The 21,452-nt window shown below is 27.2% G+C and overlaps 2 pseudogenes; one reads left to right on the top strand and one right to left on the bottom strand.

The window, feature by feature from the left end:
* The first annotated feature begins 4,495 nt into the window (after positions 1-4,495).
* Positions 4,496-19,742, top strand: LOC132935927 (uncharacterized; annotated as a pseudogene).
* On the bottom strand, positions 7,014-11,141 carry LOC132937318 (histone-lysine N-methyltransferase eggless-like; annotated as a pseudogene).
* Positions 19,743-21,452: the final 1,710 nt, after the last annotated feature.

The following is a 21,452-nucleotide window of genomic DNA, read 5'->3' as shown; positions in this document are numbered from 1 at the left end:
GTACGTACATAGATATTGAGGGTATATATTATAATATATGTAAATTAGAAAACAATTACTTTAGTAAAACAAACAAATACATCAGCAATTTTTTCAGTTGAAGGCCTCCACTTTTCAATGTTTCTTTTCTTTGAACCGTTTGACGTAGATAAGCTAATTGTTTTTGATTGAAATATTATTGGAAGAATATATAATGTAGCTAAGTCTAAAATTATAAACGTAAAAAAAATAATTATTATTTGATAAAATATTTGATTGACAATTTTTCAATAAAAAGAATTTTTTAGTCTTACAAAACACAAAAATATCACAATATTAAACTTTTTGTAAGTAATATAATATGTGTTGTAACTTAAGACTTTAGATTCTGAGCGGAGTGATGAATGTAATGATTTTACATTGCTTTGCATTTTATTTATTTTTTGTCTGTGTACACGATAAGTAGTCGGAAAAATGATTGGATTTTAAATTTCGGTATATATTTCGGTGGTAAAGTGAATCTGGTTGGTGCACTGGGGTGGTCAAAATTTAATGTAGTTTTCAAAAGCTCCTAGAAAACCAAAAAAAAAAAAAATCAAGGAAAAACGGGTATTCTTACGCAAAATTGGTTTTTGACTAAATCGATTTTGGTTATCCGCGTAACACTTAAGTTACATGAAATTTACACTGAATGTTTATCTCAGCGATTTCCATGCACCGTACAACTTTTCAAATATTTTGACTCGTTTTGAGCTGTCAACGGACATTTTTAATTTTCGATATTTTTAGTTTTTTTTTCTATAAATGTCAATAAAATATCATAAGTTGGGTCAAAAATCTTGAAAATCTAATAAAAGGCTTCTAATACATTGTTACAGCAGCAGTTGAAAAATATTAAAAATACTTTTGCACGCTTTTTTTCCTTAAACGAATTTAAAGTTGAAATATTGATGAAATTGATGAAATTGAAAATTTACAAATAATTATGTAGTATAGTTAAAAACTTATACAATTTTCAACTTATATTGCTAAGAATTAAAAATGTAAAACAAGGTTCTACATAGGTAGCTTATTATCCAACCAAAAAATCTAAAAAAATCTAAAAACACTGTATTATTTTATTGTTAATTTAATTTAAAATTTGGACGAGATATAATTAAATAACCAAGAATAACAATTTTAGTTATTTTGTTGTTATTTAAAAATATTATTCGTGCGGATGCTTGAAACTTCTGAAGCGTACGGGGAAGCGTATTATTATTAAACTATGTACACATTTTGAAACATGATAATATGCAAATAAAATATTAAATATAATTATAATAAAAAATATTCAAGGCTGATCTCCGCTATCAGAATCGTTTTTCTTATACAATGGTATAATACCATTGATTTTAAATTTAACACCACCCATTACAGTGACCCACTTGTAACCTACTGTACAGGTTAAGGTATGTACCTACACATTTTTACGACCCTGTAAATATTAATGATTTGTCTTCGAACGATCCTATTTTGTGGTTTAATCGTACATAGATAAAATTGAAATTCTTACTAAATGTTTACTTTATCATTTTCCATTGTACATACATTATAAGTTTTTCTAAATATTATTACTTAAAGTTAAAATGTTGACAAAATTCATTAAAATATTAAAAATTTGAATTTTTTTTCGATTTATACGAACAGTCCGGCCGTTTTGATATTATTCTATAACATTTTAGTTTAATTATTATAATGTGTGAGAATGTTATTAATAAATACATAATAATTACATATAATTATTAATAGTCTAGTTAAGTTATGTGTTCAATATGTTTATTATTATATTATAGAATAATAAAACTACGATGAAGGAATAAATATTATTCAGTGAATAAAAACTATAACATTTCAAAAAGAATTTTGAATATTTTGACACCGTAAATGTACAGTACTAAATTATGTATAATCTCTAGTTGTGGTACTGGACGAAATATGTAATATTGTAATACCTATCGGGTATGGATCATTATGGTATTGTATTACAAATCATTTGAAAATTACGGTTTCCCATTAAATATAAGATATAACACAAGATGATTTGATCAACAATATTTCTGATGCTATGATTGTCATATTTTAATTTAATTACTTAAATCGGCACAAACGTTTTTACGTATAAACTATGGTTAACTATGATTAACATGGGAAAAATCTTACGGTCAACCGCTAGTTTTTACGTCATATATTAACATAAATATTTTTTTGGTCTGGTATACATATTTTTTCCAAATTTCTGGTAAACTGCCTCGTTTATATTCTTTCGTTTTAATTCTGCTTCTTTATAATATATATACTACAAAGGTAACTTACACAAATATAGATATTATAAAAGATTTGTATCGAATCATATTTTTCCTAATAAATTTCTTAACGAATATTCAAATGCATAATAATATCCCAGACGGCAAAATCTACATATTATAAATAAATCGTGGTAATATTTTAAAATCGTTGGTTATATTATTGTATTGATACTAAAATTTAATAATATTTATGAATGACGTATACTTCATGATTAAAAAAAAATAGATAAATGTTGAATGTTTTCAACGGTCATACATAATATTAATACCTACCATTACAATGTTATTAGGTATATGTATATCTAGTCATACATGCAGAGTGGAATAAAAAATGTTTACGTTTATTTAGCTCTGCATTTTGTTCACGCGGTGAAGTACTTTCACATTATTTATGTATCTATATTATTTTTAAAAATTAAAATATTTATTTTATTGTTTTTGAAATTTTGATGTACCTTATACGTTTTGGAAAAAATATCACTAAAGTATTAAATACCTTGCTACGAATTGTTCATGTCAAAACGTGCAATTCGATGTCGTCAATCCCACGTCATGGCACAACATACTTTATGACATTTTTAAAATATAGTTTTGAATTAGATTGAAGCTAGGATTGAGTTAAACAAATATAATAACTATTAGTAGTACCTATATAAGTTTTTATACAGATTTGTAACATTTTTATAATGGGTACGTGCTGATATACAGCAGTTCAAATTATTTTGAATGATTGCGGAGGATTTTAGTTTTTTTAAATTTTGATTGTCAATATATTATGTTTCCTGAGAGTTCAAAAGTTATTTAAAATTATATACAACTTAAACAGTAGATTTAAGTTTTTTTAATTATGTAAATTATAAAATATTGCATTTTCATATTTTATTATATTAAAAGTTGTTTTCTATTTTAATTATTTTAAATATTTTAATAACCGATCCTCGGACCAATCTAAAAGTTAAGACTGTTAATTTTTGATTTTAGTTCTATTATTTTGAAAGTTTATTGTTAGTCTGTGAGTTTTAGATGTGTTATTTTAAATGATTTGCAATTATAGGTATTTCCAGCAAATTTTATTTTATTTTAATTTTCTCTTTCAATATTTTATAATATTGCTTAAAATATTTTAATCTATTAACAGTTTGTTACATTTTTAATTATTTGAGTATTTTTGTTCTTGATAAAAATGTTAGTATTAATTAGTTTATGATTATTATTATTAATTCTTGGTGTAAAAATAGTGTTTCATTTTTTAAACATACTTTATTAAGTTTAATATACATAATGCATATAATTACATATCCAGCCACTTTTTGTATGCATATATGCATCATATTTGAAAATTCAGAGCTCTAGAAAGAATATTTTCGCCGATGGATGGTATATTACATTTTAATTTAATGATATAATATATTATGTATACGAAAAACGATTCTGAGCGGTGACGGTTTGTCAGTGTGGATATTTTATATTATTTTTTTTTTTTATTTTTTAGTAGAATATATTATACAATCTGTAAATTAGATTTTCTACAATAAGAATATGAGCTATAAGTAATAATAAGTTGACATGAGTTGCTTGATAAAAGGAGTAACCCAGCGGCTACAATTTACCTTTTTTTATATTATATTTATATTTTTAGGTATCAAATGTTTAAATGCAGGTATATGATTATGTAATAATAATAATAATATTATGATTCGACAGCCGAATGCCTAACTACGGGTCGCAGGGAAGCTAACCGTGGTTCGTGTCACTATGCTATTGGTTTAAAAATCATCTAAATTCTAAATGATTTAAGTATGATCAGTGATTTAATTTAACTCAGTTTAGCTGATTAATTAAAGAACCAGTGAACGATTTTTTGACCTACTCAATTTACTGAATCGAATCAGTTTAAGAAAATGAGTAATATTCATTTCTAAAATGCAATATTATTTAAGTAAAAATAAAATAAAACTCAACGCAACGCAACGCTCAAACTCTGTTAATATTCTTCGCGACTTCACCTCATAATATTTTATTTGAATTTGGAAATCCCAGTGACGGCGCCCGCTACCCGACAGCCCATAGTCAGTCGGCGTTATCGACTGTCGCAGTGTCGCCTATCAGTTGTAATGAAACTAAACACAAGGAAGGGGTCACGGTTGTATAGTGGTGGCGGTGGGCAACTGTCGTCGTTCGGTCGTTCGTTTGCTGTGTCTACTTTTAGTGTTTTTTTTTCTAAGTCGTTCCTTTTATAGCCGCCGTCAGTGATTATTGTAATTGTAATTTTAATATTTTATTAATTTCATGATAGTTTTGACTTTTTAAACCGTTGCCGTTTATCGTTTTACGTTTTTATGTCTAGAAACGACAGTCGTTATACTCGCCCGCTGTCGGAATTTGTATCTACTTTCTGTTACAGTCTATGGCCGCCGGTTATCGCCATCAGTGATTATTATATTTTATTAGATTTACGAGTTAGCGAATATCATAAATTCTGGTAAGTACCTATTCCTAATGTTTTAATTTTACTATATTTCTTTAGTCATGCAAAAGTATTTACCTATCAACCTTAAAATTACTTACCAAAATAGTAGGTACCTAATAAATTCAATAAGAATAAGTAGGTAATAAACGTATATTTTATATTAGTTGCTGTTGCATTTTTATTAAATTTCTAATGCCTAGGTGTACTTACAAAATTTGTTGGTCATTACTCATTATTGCTATTTGTCATAATACTAAAGACAAACTAAAATGTTTTGTTTTGTTACATAGGTAACTAGTTACCAATAAATTAGTTGATAATAAAGTATTGTATCCATATTATCTATAGTCATAAATTACCTGGCCGCTGGCTTATATTAGCTATAAACGCCTAAACCGTTGTTTCACTTTATAGTATGTATTTATTATAGCTGTAATGAAATAACTTTTGTTCTAATCGATTTTAAATAAATACCTATATATTTTTTAATACTGAAAATAATAAATTTAAATTTTGATTTAAATTTTTTTGGATAAATTCAAAACAGCCAATTTGTGAATCTGATTATACCTAACAATAATTTTGATGGATAAAAACATTTATCTAAGTCAAGTAGTTTATTTTTTAGAATTTTTTGAAATACCTATCAATATTTTTTTTGATTAAATTAACTTGGAACATAATAACTTTTTTCAAAATATTAATTTTGGGAATTTTCTGACATTAGTATATTTCTTAAACTATTTACTAATCATATAGTTTTAACAAATGTTGTCAAACGTTTAAATAGCTGCATTTTTTTTTCTGTCAGGTCTTCCTGTTACATTCTGTAAAACTATGCACATATCTTCTTTATAATAATTTTAAAATATTTTGATTTTCCTTCATAGTAAACGATAAACTGCCATGTAAATTGTACAAGGGGGCATAACTATTAGTAATCTCATATTTTATTTATTTAAATTTTTTATTACCTTACAATAGTTACATAGGTTAATGCAATCACTTATTATTGTTTTAAATACTTAATTTTTCTATATAATATAATTTCTTATATTATTCATACCATATTGAAATAGGTATCTGTCATAGTAGTTAGTAATTACCAAGGTACCCTACAGCCTACCTATAATATGAAATGTATTAATTGACCGCATTATACCATATTATAAACACAAATAGCCAATAGGTAGTTTTACAGTTTTATCGTCTTAAATTTTTTAAATTTTAAATTCTGTTATGTAATATAAATACTGAGTAAAACTTGAAAAATTTCAAAATAACCTTAAGTTCTTATTAAAATATTAATATAGGTAGTAGTACTAACATAGTAGTCTTTTTTGTGGTATCTAGTTACTTTTTTTTTACAATTTGAAATTAATTTTCATTATAAGAAAGAATTTAAAATATATAATATTAATATTAATTTAGTGTAAGATGATGTGAAGCTACTGTTCAAAGCATTGGAAAACTCAAAAGGAACTAGTATTTCTTAATAATCAAGCAACCATTTTAAAATCAGTTAATTCTAGAGAAAGAACAGATGAAGATTATAAGGTCCTTTGACTGTACTTTTGCCAAGTTGGATAATCTAAAAAAATAGTACAAATTTAATGTTTCTGAAATCTTCAATAACTAGTGATTTTCTACAAAAACCAAGACCAAGTCAACATCTTGATGTTGGTCAGTTGAAGGCTACCGAGTTTCGTCAGTTCATACTTTATAATGGACCACTTGCTTTTGAAAAATGTACTTTATGTTAAGTGTATAATCATTTTATGGTCTTGAATGCATTGTCTATTATCTATATTGAGTCCAAATATTGATGGCAAATTATTTAATTATTCTGATAAATTTTTAAAGAATTTTATTAAAAACTTACAATCGCTTTGGTCGACCTCTTGATTATTGTTGTTGTAAATTTGATACTTTAATTTAAGAGGACGCTACCCATGTATTTGGTGTCCCTGTCTTACACACGTACGATATATCAAATTTTCATTCACTAGTTTCAGTAGCGTGCTGTTAGTTTCGATATTAAAAGTGAATTGACCTGTTATCAAACTAGTAAGTAGGTAAGAACATGGGTAGTTTCCTCGTAACTCTTTGTCTTATTTAAATTAAATTAGTAGAAATTATAATAATTTCATGGGAATAATAAATAAAATATAATTAACTTTTTGATTTATTCAATTTATTATTACGTATATATATATTTAAAGTAACCTCCCCCTACATTTTGTTGACTGACAATTGCATATTAATTTTTTTTGTGGAACATTTCCTACTATATATCCATAATCCCAAGTTAACTCCGTTCCAGCACGTATGTTTTTGTGTGCAAATAACGATACCCATGGGAACCGTAAGTCATGCGTATCCACGAATACATTTTGGACAAATATATTTGGAGAACACGAATGATTGAAATAACGTCCAATATTGCCTCTAATTTTGGCATCCATAATATATGCACTCTCGTTGTTTCCAAAGTATTCACGCACTGATTTTGAAGGTTTAGTGTTTTTTTTTCATATCGCGTGTATTGAATTTGGACAAAACCCGCATATGTTTAACATCCTTTTTTATCTTAGATATTTTGCGTTTTTCAGATCTTCTACCTAAATAATAAAAATATTTATTTATTTTATATGAATTATAAATAATTATTTATTAATAATAAAAATTACCATCAGATGATTCGCAGTGAATCGTCTCAGTTTCATATTCGTGGTCACTGCTTGGTATATCATGTTCATAACCTTCTTTTATTTCTTCAACATGTTCAATATAATCTAATTCTGCGAAATATTCATCACCATATTTTTTCCCAAATTTATCAGCATCAGCATCAGTGAACAAACAACCTACATAATTACATATGAAACTCCCTTTAGGTATATCATTCAAACATTGGACACCCCATCCTTTCTTCTCAGTCATGAATAATTGTAACTTTTGCGACAGTGGGTTCTGTACCACACGATTTAAACATGAACTGGAACATTTACATGTTTTATTACATTCATAAATACCCGTTACAGCGTGTTCGGGCAATCTTCGATAATTGTAACCAATATTTGGGTCTTTGTACAAATTCTTCTGTCCTTCGATAGTCATTTGCCAACAAGCACATTTCGATTTATCTTGACAGTTGTCGGTGCAGTCACATCCACATAAGAACTCACTCTCTACATTTATGTGAACACCTTGCATTGGTTGTCTAGTAGTCATATAATCCATTTTTGGTGGTAATGTACTGTTAATAATATTCACACATGGTATGGCCCTAAATTCTTTGCCCTCGGATATATCTTTTAGAAACTGTACACTTTTTATGATTTTATATTCGGCAAATGGGTTGACCCAATTATTAAAATCAAATTGGTCAATAGTCATTGCGCTTTTGGTAACAATAAGATATTCCAGCATCTGTTCTATGTTTTGAATAGTTACGCCACACGGGGTTCTGTACTCCACTTTTTTTTTATATTTATTAATTTTGGTTAGATGCCTGGTAAAACCAAAATGTAACGGAATAGTCAACATGTTGATAGTCCTAGTTATCTCATAGTTATATGATGTCCTTGTAACACATAAAGGATTACATTGGTGTTTGCCATATTTAATCAGATTATGAACGGATTCAGGCAATATTAGGTCAACAACCTTAGTAGCATTGGCCTTAATTTTATTACATTTTCGAGTTCCAGTGGTTGTTGAATTCTTCCTGGTACTATTACAAACTTCAGCTTTAGCTAAAAGGCGGGAGGGCTTTTCTTCTACACTTGTGAATTCCGCAAATGTTGTATTTAAATTGGCTAAATTATAATTCACAGGCATGCATGTTATTTTAAAAATATTATACAAACGTGTTGAACCACGATATATCCATTCGCTATGTTGGGAATTGGCAAAATATAATTTAACCATAGATGCATCAACTTCAAGCACTTCTGCCATCTGCCACTGCCCCTGAAATACTGCTAGTACTGATTGTTGTATGTTCAACTCAACCATTGGTTGGTTTGGGTAGTTCTCCAAATAACTTTTTATAATATACCGGGAATTCTCTACTACATCTATCCATACAATATCTTTACTTCTCAAACGTGCAACTAAACGAATATCTTGGTGTGTTCGATATTGAACTTGACCATCATCAAAAAAAATCAAGTATCTAAAAAACAAATAATTGTAAATATTAAAAACTATTGCTATCTTGTCATTATATAATTAACCTTACCGAAAATTATTAAACGCATTTGGAGGTTCAGCTACTATACCAGCATAAAATTCATTGTCATATGGAGAATTAGGATCCTTAAACTTAGCAATTACTCTGCAACCCACCGGAAATCTTACTGAATTTGGTGTAGAGTATGCAATTTGTTTTGTTGACACTAACTTTTGACAAGTTTGAAATACTATGTGTATATTATCTTGATTATATATCTTTTCGATTTTACCGCTATACCATGGATCTATTCTAGTTAACTGCATTCCATATACAGTTTGTCCACTCTCAACAACAGGATACTGTAAATCCCCTGCTAGAGGTAAATTAGCTGGTTCAGCACAAACGGAATAACTGAAAAAATTAAAATAGAATGTGATGTATTGAAAGCATATAGAATAACAACTGAACATAAGACTGATATGAAGATAATTGCTTGGCTGTCAAATAATAATGGTAGATACCAGTTGGTCACAGAAGTAAAACAATAGATGGGCAGTTAATTTGTATTGAGCCAACATCAAAAATGTATATTAATATTCATCTGACAAAATTCAAAAGATTATTGTTGGGGAAATCAAAGTCATTGGAGAGAGAAAAGGGCTACAAATATGTATGGATGAGCTCAATTGATATATTAGTAAGGATTATTAAAAATACCAAAATTATGAGGATCTACAACGAAAATGATTTGAATAAAATAATATAGGTAGATCTCTATCTGTTTTAATTATGTACCTAAATGTAAAAATTATATGATGAATGATACTATTATAAATGAGTTAGATAACCTAAATTATATTAGAATTAATATTCTATCTGATATTATATTATATCGACTTTAATAAATAAATAATAATATTTTTATACATTTTAAAAATCAGTTTGGTGAATTAATAAGTAAAATAAATTAATAATAGAAGATAATATATTTCAAAAGATAGTTATGATGAATATAAAATTGATTATCTAAACTTTAGGGTACAAATGGGATTTTTTAGTTGTATAAATGAGTATACCAGGATTAATAATATTCATACTACAATTTATCATATATTTATAAAAAAGAAATGGAGACATTAGTAATATTGAACGTATTATTTTAGAATCATATATTACTGATCACTATAGTATTTTGTTAATACAAAAAGATAATATAAAAATAATCTGGCCAAAAAATATCTTGAAAGCATTTTTATAATAAATTATGTTTATCGTTAAAGGATCTTTAAAAAATCTTCATTATTTTTTGAAAAATGTTTCTCAAAGGATTATAAAATTACTTTTTTGAAGTATATTATTATTATTATTAATAATATATATGTAATATTTATTTGAAACATAATAATATACCATATACTATATATGGTATACATATAATTTTTTTAAATTAATGTAGGAATATAACTCTGGTTTACCCAAATAAAATACAATTTATGAACAGCAGATAACAAAACTACCTTTAATATATTATTCTCCTAAAGTACATTATTTCCTATGCTAATTATATATTATATATTAAAGCTTACAATTTATAATCTAATTATTAATAAGCTTAATATCAATAGATTCATATTCGTTCAATTTATATTACAAAGAACGCTGATCAAAGAAGAAATTCTTATATTATATTAATCTTTTAAGAATAATTTTAAATAATTAAATAGATGATTCACATAATCTACTATATATTATTTAAGTCTTATTATGAATATGTCTTAAAAAATTTTGGAAACAAAACAAAAATATTTCGGAGATCATTTTATCATATTAAATATAAACATTAAACAATTAACAGTTGAGGTTCACGATTGGAATATCATTTATCTACTGAAAATCCCAAATGTTGATTGTGATTTATTATTCTATTTTTAATATTAATATTTACTGACCTTGAAGACATGTTCTCGATGTTATTGATTTGCGGGATTGGTGGATGCTTCGGAAGTAGCAACTGAAACATAAATGGAAGAAACTTAATTGAGGTTAGCGGTGGTACCTAATACCTATCTATAACGTCAATGTGTTCCAGACGAGTAAAAATGGTTGTATGCGTGCTAGCGACGTTGGCTAGAATGCCGCCCCCAAATACTACATTGTAATCCATTTTAATATTCGATTATGTTATGTAATTTTATTTAATTTTTTTATTAAATTTAACCACCTGATGAATATTTGACTAATAACATAATAATACAAAAATATTATTGTAGTTTTGACGTCAGCAGGTATAAAATCTGAAGGAATTATAAATACGTTACCTAGCTAATTCGAAACGTCGTTTGGATTTTATATTATTAATTATTTTACTTTTTTTTGAAATATTACAAATATAATAGCATTATGTATTTTCTCAAATTTTAAAATATTATTAAACATTGATTTATATTTCAATAAAAATTGTACTGTATGCAGGTTCGGACTTGCTCAAAGAGGCCTATCATGCAGTTAAGTAAAAAAGACCCACAAAAAAGAAAGCTAACAATTAAAATACAAAAAACAAATCCATCTTAGTTATTACATATTTTACTTATCATTAAAAATGAAATCATAAATATAATTACATAAAATGTATACTTTTATTGTTCAAATAAAAATTATAATAGTTTTATAATTTATAAACTAGGTATTTAAAATGAAATTCTTTTTAATTCATTTGAGGTATTTCCTAGTTCATTTATGATGAAATCGTAATCCCATTTTAATATTATATCTGATTCACAATTTAACAGTATTAAGGATTCTAGAAGATCTTGACCCATAAGTGATCTCAAACGAGTTTTGAGCATTTTTAATTTTGAAAACCTTCTTTCACATGTTACTTGTGTAAAAGATATGGTTAGGAGAGTCTCATATGCTATATAAAGTTCAGTATAGGCACTACTATATAAATTAAAATCCGTTAAGAATTTGCAAACACATGACCGCACATTTAGACCCCCAAATTGTGTGTACCTAGGGCGCTGAAATCGTAAATACGCCTCTGACCTTGTAACCTACCAATATATCTGTTATATACTGTATGAAGATTCTAACAAAATATATGTATTTTATTAAAAATTTATTCGACGAAAGATATTTATTGCTCAAGCTAAAATTACGAATTGAACTCATACATTTATAATGTTTGAATCAAATAGATTAAACTACACACATATTGAGTAGTAGTAGTGCTTTTTTTTTTAGTAATTTCAAAATTTTCCAATGTCTTAAATTTAACAAATACTGGTGTAATTGAATAATTGAATAACGAATCTCAATTTGGCATCTTTATTCAGGTAGAATGATATGGAATCGAGTGAGAAAACATTAAATTGAACATCATTAATCAATAATAAATTTAAACAAAATATACTATTGAGAACTAATATAACATAAATTAAATTATCAATGATATAATTGAAAAAAAATATTATGTTAAAAAAATAATTTAGCGGTTACCTGACAGAAAAAGTATTAAAACCATGGTCAAAAGAATTATGGGATATTTGTTTACTGACAACAGCATAAGCTTATATTCTTTTAATGGCCAAGAAAAAAAAAAAAAAAAATGTTTTGCAAATCTATTAATTTCAAAAGAGCTTCATTCAGTAAGTTATATGTTGTATATACATTATTAATTGTTTTTAGTTAATATAAAGTTATAAATTCTTGTATTGCGTCATCTTATTTAAAATGTACAAATATAATAGCAATAAGTAATCTATGTAATTTAATACATGTAACACAGACTAATAACCTTGTAGTTGATGTCTTTAATAATTAACTAAAAAAAAAAATTATTTTATACTACTCTTCATAATATATTATTTGTATCTATTTATTGAATGAATAGGTAGTATAACTAAGAATTACTCTTATATAACAACTACCTTTTGTAAATAATTTAACTTCCATCATATATTTTAGTCAAAAAGTTATTTATAGAAGATAATGATTACTAATGTTCACATACAAAATGTTCAATTCCAAAACTACTATTTTAATAATATTATAATGATTTAATACATTTTCTTTGATTTAAGCAATTTAAACCCAAATATTTGGTATATTATTATGTTCAAAAAAAAAATGTTTAAGTTTTATATGAATTATAAAAATTATATATATATATGTAATATGTAGGTATATAATATGTGTTTAATATAATAATATATGCCTTCTACCATTAAATTGCAATTATTAGTTTTTGTTTTTATTATTATGCATGACTGTTGAAAACATCTGAATTATTTTAAATAAATATTTTACACCAACACTTAAAAAAATATAAAAAGAAATTATTCAACATATTTTATCTATTTTTTTTAACTATGAAGTATTCTTTGTTCATAATTAATATTATTAAATTGTAATACCAATAACACAATAGTACCATCGATTTTGAAATGTAATTGTGAAACTAACGAGTTTTTTACTCTAGTCATATTTTAAAATATTACCACGATTTATTTATAATATGTAGGTTAGGCCGTCTGATTACTATTATGCATTTGTATATTCGTTGGGAAATTAGCTATGAAAAATATGATACACTAATGCCCGGTTGCACATACGACCAATAACTAGTTATCGGTCCAATAACCAGGTTATCGAATCGATAACAATTTGACAGGTTGCACAAAGGATCAATAAGTTTTATCAATCCAATAAATATTGTGTTATCGGTTCGATAAGTTGTAGACCTGATTTCGGTTCGATAAATATTCAAAAAAGTTCTATAACTTTATTGATCTGATAATATCGAATTATTTTGTGATAACTGATAAGGTAATATTATTATTTGTCATATTTTAATTAAATATTTTTGAAACGAGTTCAATCTTATTTTCTGCTTCATCAGTGTTAGGTAAGTTACAGTTTGTCAGTTTATAGTTTACTAATATCGAAGTCAATACGAATACCAGCGGTAACTTCTCTACTTTGTCAAAGTAGTAATGTATTTATCATCATCATCATCATCATCATCGAATTCCGATGAAGAACATGAAGTGTTTGAAGTTTTGATAGACCTTCCTCGACCACGAGTTTATTGAATAAAGTATAAAAACGATAACAATTAACACTGATAACATTAAAAATATATGATAGAATGATAATTTCTTGTAACCATGGTATCTAAACTATGGTTAGAGCACTAACCATTAAAATGTTAAAAAAATGTCTGTGCAACCGAACAACACTTTAAGGAACCAATAAAGTTATTTATCCGACTGTTTATTGGACCGTTATCACAGCTTATTGAACTGTTTTTATTGATCTTTTGTGCAACCGGGCATAACTGATGCCCAATATTAATGAATACGTTCATTTTGTTTTCCCATTCCCTCATGACAGTTTTTAATATAAGTAATTGATAATTATTTTTTCGATTTGTAATTTTGTTTTACTTTTTGCGTTATAAACCTATATGAATCAGTGCTAATTATTGTATGTGGTATTCTAGTTCGAAAAAAACTACTCGGTATTTTCCACTTCGAAGAAAAGTTACGAACAGTAAAATAATGTTTTTAAGCGTCACCTTAATTTGAAAATAAATAGAAAAAAGTAAAATAAAGCATAATTTATTTTTGTAGTTTAAACATCAGTTACTCCCAACACAGGTCTATGATTAATATAATGACTGATAATAAATTGTATGCTGAAAAAAATATGTGTACCAGCCCAAAAACATATTTATGTTAAAATATGACGTTAAAACTAACGGCTGATTTTTGCCAAGCAATTTATACAAAAAACGTTTTTCCCGATTTAAGTAAATTAAAATATGGAAATCATGCTAGCATTATAGTCTATTCACAATGAGATCATTACTCGGCGGCGACCAGTTTTCGTCGGGCGGCGGTCAGACGCTGTCCCCTGCCACGGAACAAAGCCACGCCGATGCGCACAACTAGGCAGCCGAGTAATGATCTCATTGTGAATAGTCTTTAGAAATATTGTTAATTAATCATTCTGTATTATAATATATTTAATGGGAGCCAGTAATTTTCACCAAAATATAAATGCATAGCTAGCAAAATGTTGTACTCGACCGGCTATGCTCACCAGCCGGTTGAGGTTTTAGAACTCTCTTTTTTATCCTACTATTGACATACTCGACGAAAGTTTATTAGACAAATTTGCCAACAGTGGCAAAGAAAGAAATTTAAAATTAATGAAAACATAAAAAATATAACAATAATTAAAATTGTGTACTAAATTCCTAACTCTTGTTTTTAATAGGCTGGCTGAATTGGGAAAAAAAAACCAGAAAAAGAATATGATTGTGCTATAATAAAAAAATCACTCGCCTGCCGCCTACTGCCTAAATTACGCGTTGGATAGCAAAATGTTGTGTTAAGAAAGGTATGTTTTAAAATAATAGCTAAAAAGAATGCAATTTTCTATAACTCTCAACCCTTATAGTTATAGTATAACAATATGTGTATAAGTATATTTTAATTTGGCCATAGGTATACTCACCAGTCACGTGTTGTATTCTTGATGCGTAAATATTGTACGCGTCTTACTGCATGTACAATAAAAAACGTAATGACGCTTCTCCCAAGTACATGGCACACAGGACCTGCAAATGACTCAGAAATTTCACCCCCTCCCACACTCTTGTCTGGGTTGTTTTTGCTGTGTGGATAAAATGCGTCCTCCAGGCGGCGCGACGGATGCCGTTTCGTTCGGCTTCGAAATTGTATCTTGTGGAATGTTTATTCCATGGGTAATACTATATTCGTGTGTAGTTAGGTTAGGTTAAGTTATATACGATAATACTATCATTATGCCGTCCTACTTACCTACTAAGTCAGTAAAACTAGTCCGTTTTAAAGGAAACGGTTTGACAAGGGTCAATAGAGGTAAAACGATAATAGGCCATTGACAATATCGCCGTAGTTTCTGTTAAAAACGACTCGAGAGTGTGTCTCAATAGTTGCAGTCGACATCTTCGACCGGTACTTTTTGTTATACCAACGGTAATTTAAAAGTCTGAAAAATTAAGCGGTTACTTAGAATATATAATATTATATATAGTATTTCAGTGGCGGAAGACTATATTATTATAACAGGTGGCCAAATTGTCGATCTTGGAATATTTTGAAACACGATTGTAGACTGCATTATGCTCTATATCTATATAACCTAAAATATTTTTTTTCTATCCAAAAAATTACACGATACCAGATGAAATGTAATATTATGTTTTATATTTAAAGAACATTATATTGAAGACATAAAAACACAATTTTTTTTTTTAATTTTATGTTAATTTGTGTATTATTCTAGTCCAAATTATGAAAAACTATTTGGTAATAATCCAAAGTTAATAAAATTGCTGTTGAACGAGATAACGAGAGTTGATAAATTTCCGTGTGACGTCATAGAGTCGACGAGTGAGCAGCCCCATGTTATACGTGCAAAAGTAGTTACTATTTTGATTTACCTACACTAAGATTTTAATAACTGAAAGATAGAAATTCAGAACTTTTCAAAAACCTAATTATATTTATTTGCTTTAGACGATGGTGTTATTTTCATATATTTTGTTATTCTATTCATATTATAAGTTGTAATTAAGTAAAATTATTGAGTTCGCGCCTAGCGTTGTGTTACCTACCGAATAAGTGACATTTTACGAAATGTACTTTAACAGTTTCATCTACAATTAAAAAACTAGAAACTATATAAAATTTATAATCACACGCCAGTGTCATAAACACAAAAAATATATATATATTTAAGGTGGAAAATCTTAACGAGGAATCTTGTATTACATTTCAAATCTTAGAGGTAAAAGAACAATTTTTTACGTATTTATAAATCAAAATAATGTGCAAATTTTCGCGAGTTTTACGAGTTTTGTCAAAATTCTAACTTTAAAGGGCTTTTAATAATAATATCTTGACAATGAATTTTCGATAATTTTTGAATTGTATAATCACGTGATCAATTTTTGAGCAACCTTGTATAACATTTTCCAACTTTCTGACCAAGCGAAAATATTGTCATAAAAATAAAAATATAGAAAGCTTTCAATCTACACACAAAAAAAAAACTATTAAACATTTTAAAAATATCCGTTTTTCCTTAATTTATATTTCATTATCCCAATTATAATTAAAAAGTCGTGAGAATTTTCGATTTTTACCTCTCATAAGTACTAAATTGCTCCACTCAGGATTTTAAATACATTTATTTGTTATGTTTGGATGTGAAACGTGTATACGATAAATAACTACAAAAGAGATAATATTCGTAGGTATTATTGCCATTCGCCACGTCATGTTTTTAAACACAATTATTTACCAATTACATTGTTGCGCCTAAGCCGCTCCTATACGAGATGGCGGTTAGCGTCAACGCCTTGCGAGGAGTTTAGGACAGGAGAAGGTTGCCCTTAGTATTTATATATATTATATATATGAAACTTGTAATATACGTACTATGACACAATATAATATGATTCAATAAATATAATAGTAATATTACTATTAGAGCTCCGAAATAATTACACAAAATCTAATAATTATAAATACATAAAAAAAGGTCACATCACAGTGACAGCATAATATGGCAATATAAAACATTTCCGTCGTAGACGGATTTATATCCAAGGATATGTGGTCTGACAGTCGGTTAACACAACATGCCACGGACATACTTAATTAATGAATTTTTTTTAAACATTTTGTTTAGCGGAAACGCAAAAATAAATGATTAGGCATTGTATTATATGAGTGCATTGATTTGAGTATCCAATTGTAAAATTGAAAAAGTGGTAGAATGATCGGGGGGGGGGGGGGGGCAGAGTTTTATTCATGACATAATGTCAGTATATTTCAAACACTTCAACGCCTATAAAATATAAATACAAAATTCATAAAAAATCCACAAAAATATTTTGAATAAATTTGTACACAAAATTATTAGGCGAGTAACTATTTATTTTCATTTATTATTTTTATTTTTACACAATGTTTGTTTATAATTAAAAAAATAGGTTGAAAACGTAATTCAAAGTGATTCATACGTTTTTCGATACATGTAATTCCGTAATTATTTTTCGTAAGGATACTTGAACGTTTTCGCTACTTGTAAATACTTAAATTAATTTTTAGCTATTTACCAATACCAAGAACGGTATGAACCAATTCACACCAGTTAACGCTAAAAACTTCATAAAAACAAAAAAAATATAAAATACAAATTAAATTTCTAACTTTTAAAATAATATATTAAATATGTACAATATATAAATTCAATTTAAATTAAGACAATGTAATGTGGCAATGTAATAATGATATTGTTCTGCTGAAATTGAGTAAAAAAATGTTGACTAAAAGAGTATATTATAGTTTATAGAGAAATATTGGGTATTGTTCGGTATGCTGTAACAGTGTGTAATATTGTTTTTTCCTTAACCAATTAAAATTTTTATTTTTAGTCACAAATTATGATAAACATCCTAAAACTTTATTGCTAAAATCATGTGAAGCAAGAAATTCAGCATGTAGCAATCAAGAAATGTTCAACATTGATCAAAGTTCTGCAAAAATTTCACAGGAACCCACTGTACAAATGGCTAGCAGCACCTATATGTTATGTAAGTAATATCATTCAAAATTCTTTATAATATGTAACAATTAAAATTAAATAAATAAATTTATCAATTCTAAAACTACAAAATGTATATTTAATGTTCTTATTGTAAAATTTTTTTAGCTGCAATGAACACATTATTAAATATGAATAATCAAAATGTAAATGTTTATGAGTCTGCATCTCCTTTGTGTTCTGAAAAGATAACACAGATGTCACAGTTTTCGACACCGCTCATTACTATCTGCCTCAGCTATACTAAATAATGATTCTAACAATTTTGCTGTAATCGTGGTGAGTTGTAGTTATGTCTTAACTTTAAAATTTTTTTAACGTAAATATGTCACGTTTAAAAGGTGACAATTTAAAACCATTTAACCATTGCAAAAACATTGATGCACTCATGTAATTTACATACACGTTACATTAAATTATGCTTTGCTAAAAACTAAAAACTGTTTATATTTACTAAAAAATATACATGAAGATATCTAATATCATAGTATTTAGTACCTATAGTTGTATAATAACTATTAAAAAAATAATATTTTTCTACTTGAGATGCTGTACAGTCATATATATTGAATCTTATATATGAACAAGGTATTGAAATAAATGCATATTTAAAACTAATTGACGGAAGAATGGATTGTCTAGATCAAATCATAAAAAATATGTCTGGTACCCAAAATAATAATAATTCTGTAAACAGTGCATTTTTAACCATGTTCCTTTAAAAAATATTGATTCACTTAAAGATTTTGATACTCGTAGGTATTATAAATGATCCAGATTTTAAACTAAATGTGGTAAGAATATTAAATTTTTAAAAATTTTTTTTGACCTATTCGTTTCACATGATGTATGTTTGCCTTTATGTTTATGTCTGTTACATTATAAATACCTAACTAATGCATATTCCATTTTAAATAAAGTCCTATTAATAACATATTATAATTTTACGGACAAATTTTATTACTAGAATAGGAGGTACTGATATCAAGAATTGCATTAAACGTGTGTTACAAAGAATTTTCAATAACGAGCTATCTTCAAAATGATCATAAGTAATTTGGCCCGTTGAATTAATAATATTATTATTAACCTTTTAACCTTCTCCGTGATATAATCTTTTATTAAAAAAAAAATAAAGACAATCGGTTGAGTAGTTTCCAAGAACATTAGCATCAAAAGTTTAAAAATATTAACTCTCTTAAAACGTTACATTATTATTTAATTGCACTGTTATATTTGCCAAGTTGAGCTTCTACTTAATGTACTATTATTACGAATGATTACCTACTCGTTTATAAATAAATAAATAAATATTTATAAATATACCTACTTATTTGAATTCGTTAATATGTCTACTTGAGGTCGATCAGGCCACTTTTTAAAATGTTGTTCCTAAGCTCATATACATTTTGTTTGAATATTTAAAATGTACGAAATTTAATATTAAATTAAATATTATAAAACGTGGCCTGATCGATACCAAGGAAATCGTAATAAAATTCACGGAATAAAAATCGCGAAAGCAAATATACTTATATTATAATATAATTTATTGTATATCATAGAAATATAAAATATTCATAACTAGCTTTAAAATTAAAATATGTTTGACTAGTTAAAGTATCAAGCAGATACTTTAATTTTACAGTAGAATCTCGACAAATTTGTTATTTGGAGTCGTATAAGAATAAATTGTAGTAGGTATTATTCATTTTTCTCGTTGAGAAATTGTATTACTTAAAATTATAAAATTGTAGTATATAGAATATTAATACTATATTTTACTTTAGTTAAAAAATGATTTACGATGTTAGGGTGCATAAACATTAAACAGGTATACGATTAATTATAAAAATATTAACTCATTTAAAAAATCATATTATTTATTATCACTGTTATTGTTGCGTTATTATCTGGCTATTATCTAGCATTTGGCCGGGCTACTAATAATAATGAAAAACCGTGCTGTTCACTTTAGTATGGATAGGTAACCAGTAAATATCCCTACCTATGACACCACGGGAGGGACGACGATCACAGCATATTAGGTCCACAAGGGACACGAACATGACTATCAGGGCAGCGGACTCCGGTCGGCCCTCAAAGAGGACCTATGAACGAGTTTTCCAGAGCGGCTGACTCCGGTCGGCTCGAGAACCCGACGGAACATCAAAACAACTAGTTAAATGCAAATACGCATCATAAAATGTAAAAGTAAATGTAAGTGGGTAAGTCAGGGGATTGTCCTGGCTACCTCTATTTTTGCCATCGGCCGTATTGTTATTGTCTTGCCAATAAACGATGGCGACGTCGCGGAAGAATGTGAAAACAGATCCCGCGACGTCGTCGATTCAAACAGCAAAAAAAATGTAACCAGTAAATATAAATAATAATACGTATTAAATACTTGATAATAATGTATTAAATAACACGACAAGTGTAGGAATGTTGGCTGGTGAAGACGTCTCTTCCCGAGCGGAACTCAAAATAATAATAATTCAGCGTACTGATTAGTATAATAACAGCAATAAATGGACAATGATAATAAATGATCAAAGTTATAAAATCATTATAAGATTATAAAATCAATTAATTATATTCTATTTTATATCAATATAGTATATTATAAGAATGAATCATGATTTTGGAGACGAATTACACTAAAATGTAATAAAAAACCCAAGAGATGCCCTAGATAACAATCTTACCTATATATTTTGTTAGTGGTAAATTCACTCTATTTTTTAAACTAACAGAGTTAGACGTGATCTGCTGAGTGCAAAATTTGCTATGTTACGCACTTGCAACGAAT

This window comes from Metopolophium dirhodum, chromosome 1 (assembly GCF_019925205.1).
Source record: "Metopolophium dirhodum isolate CAU chromosome 1, ASM1992520v1, whole genome shotgun sequence".
NCBI lineage: Eukaryota > Metazoa > Arthropoda > Insecta > Hemiptera > Aphididae > Metopolophium > Metopolophium dirhodum.
Note: the sequence above shows the minus strand (reverse complement) of the source record. Positions and strands in the feature narration are given on the sequence as shown.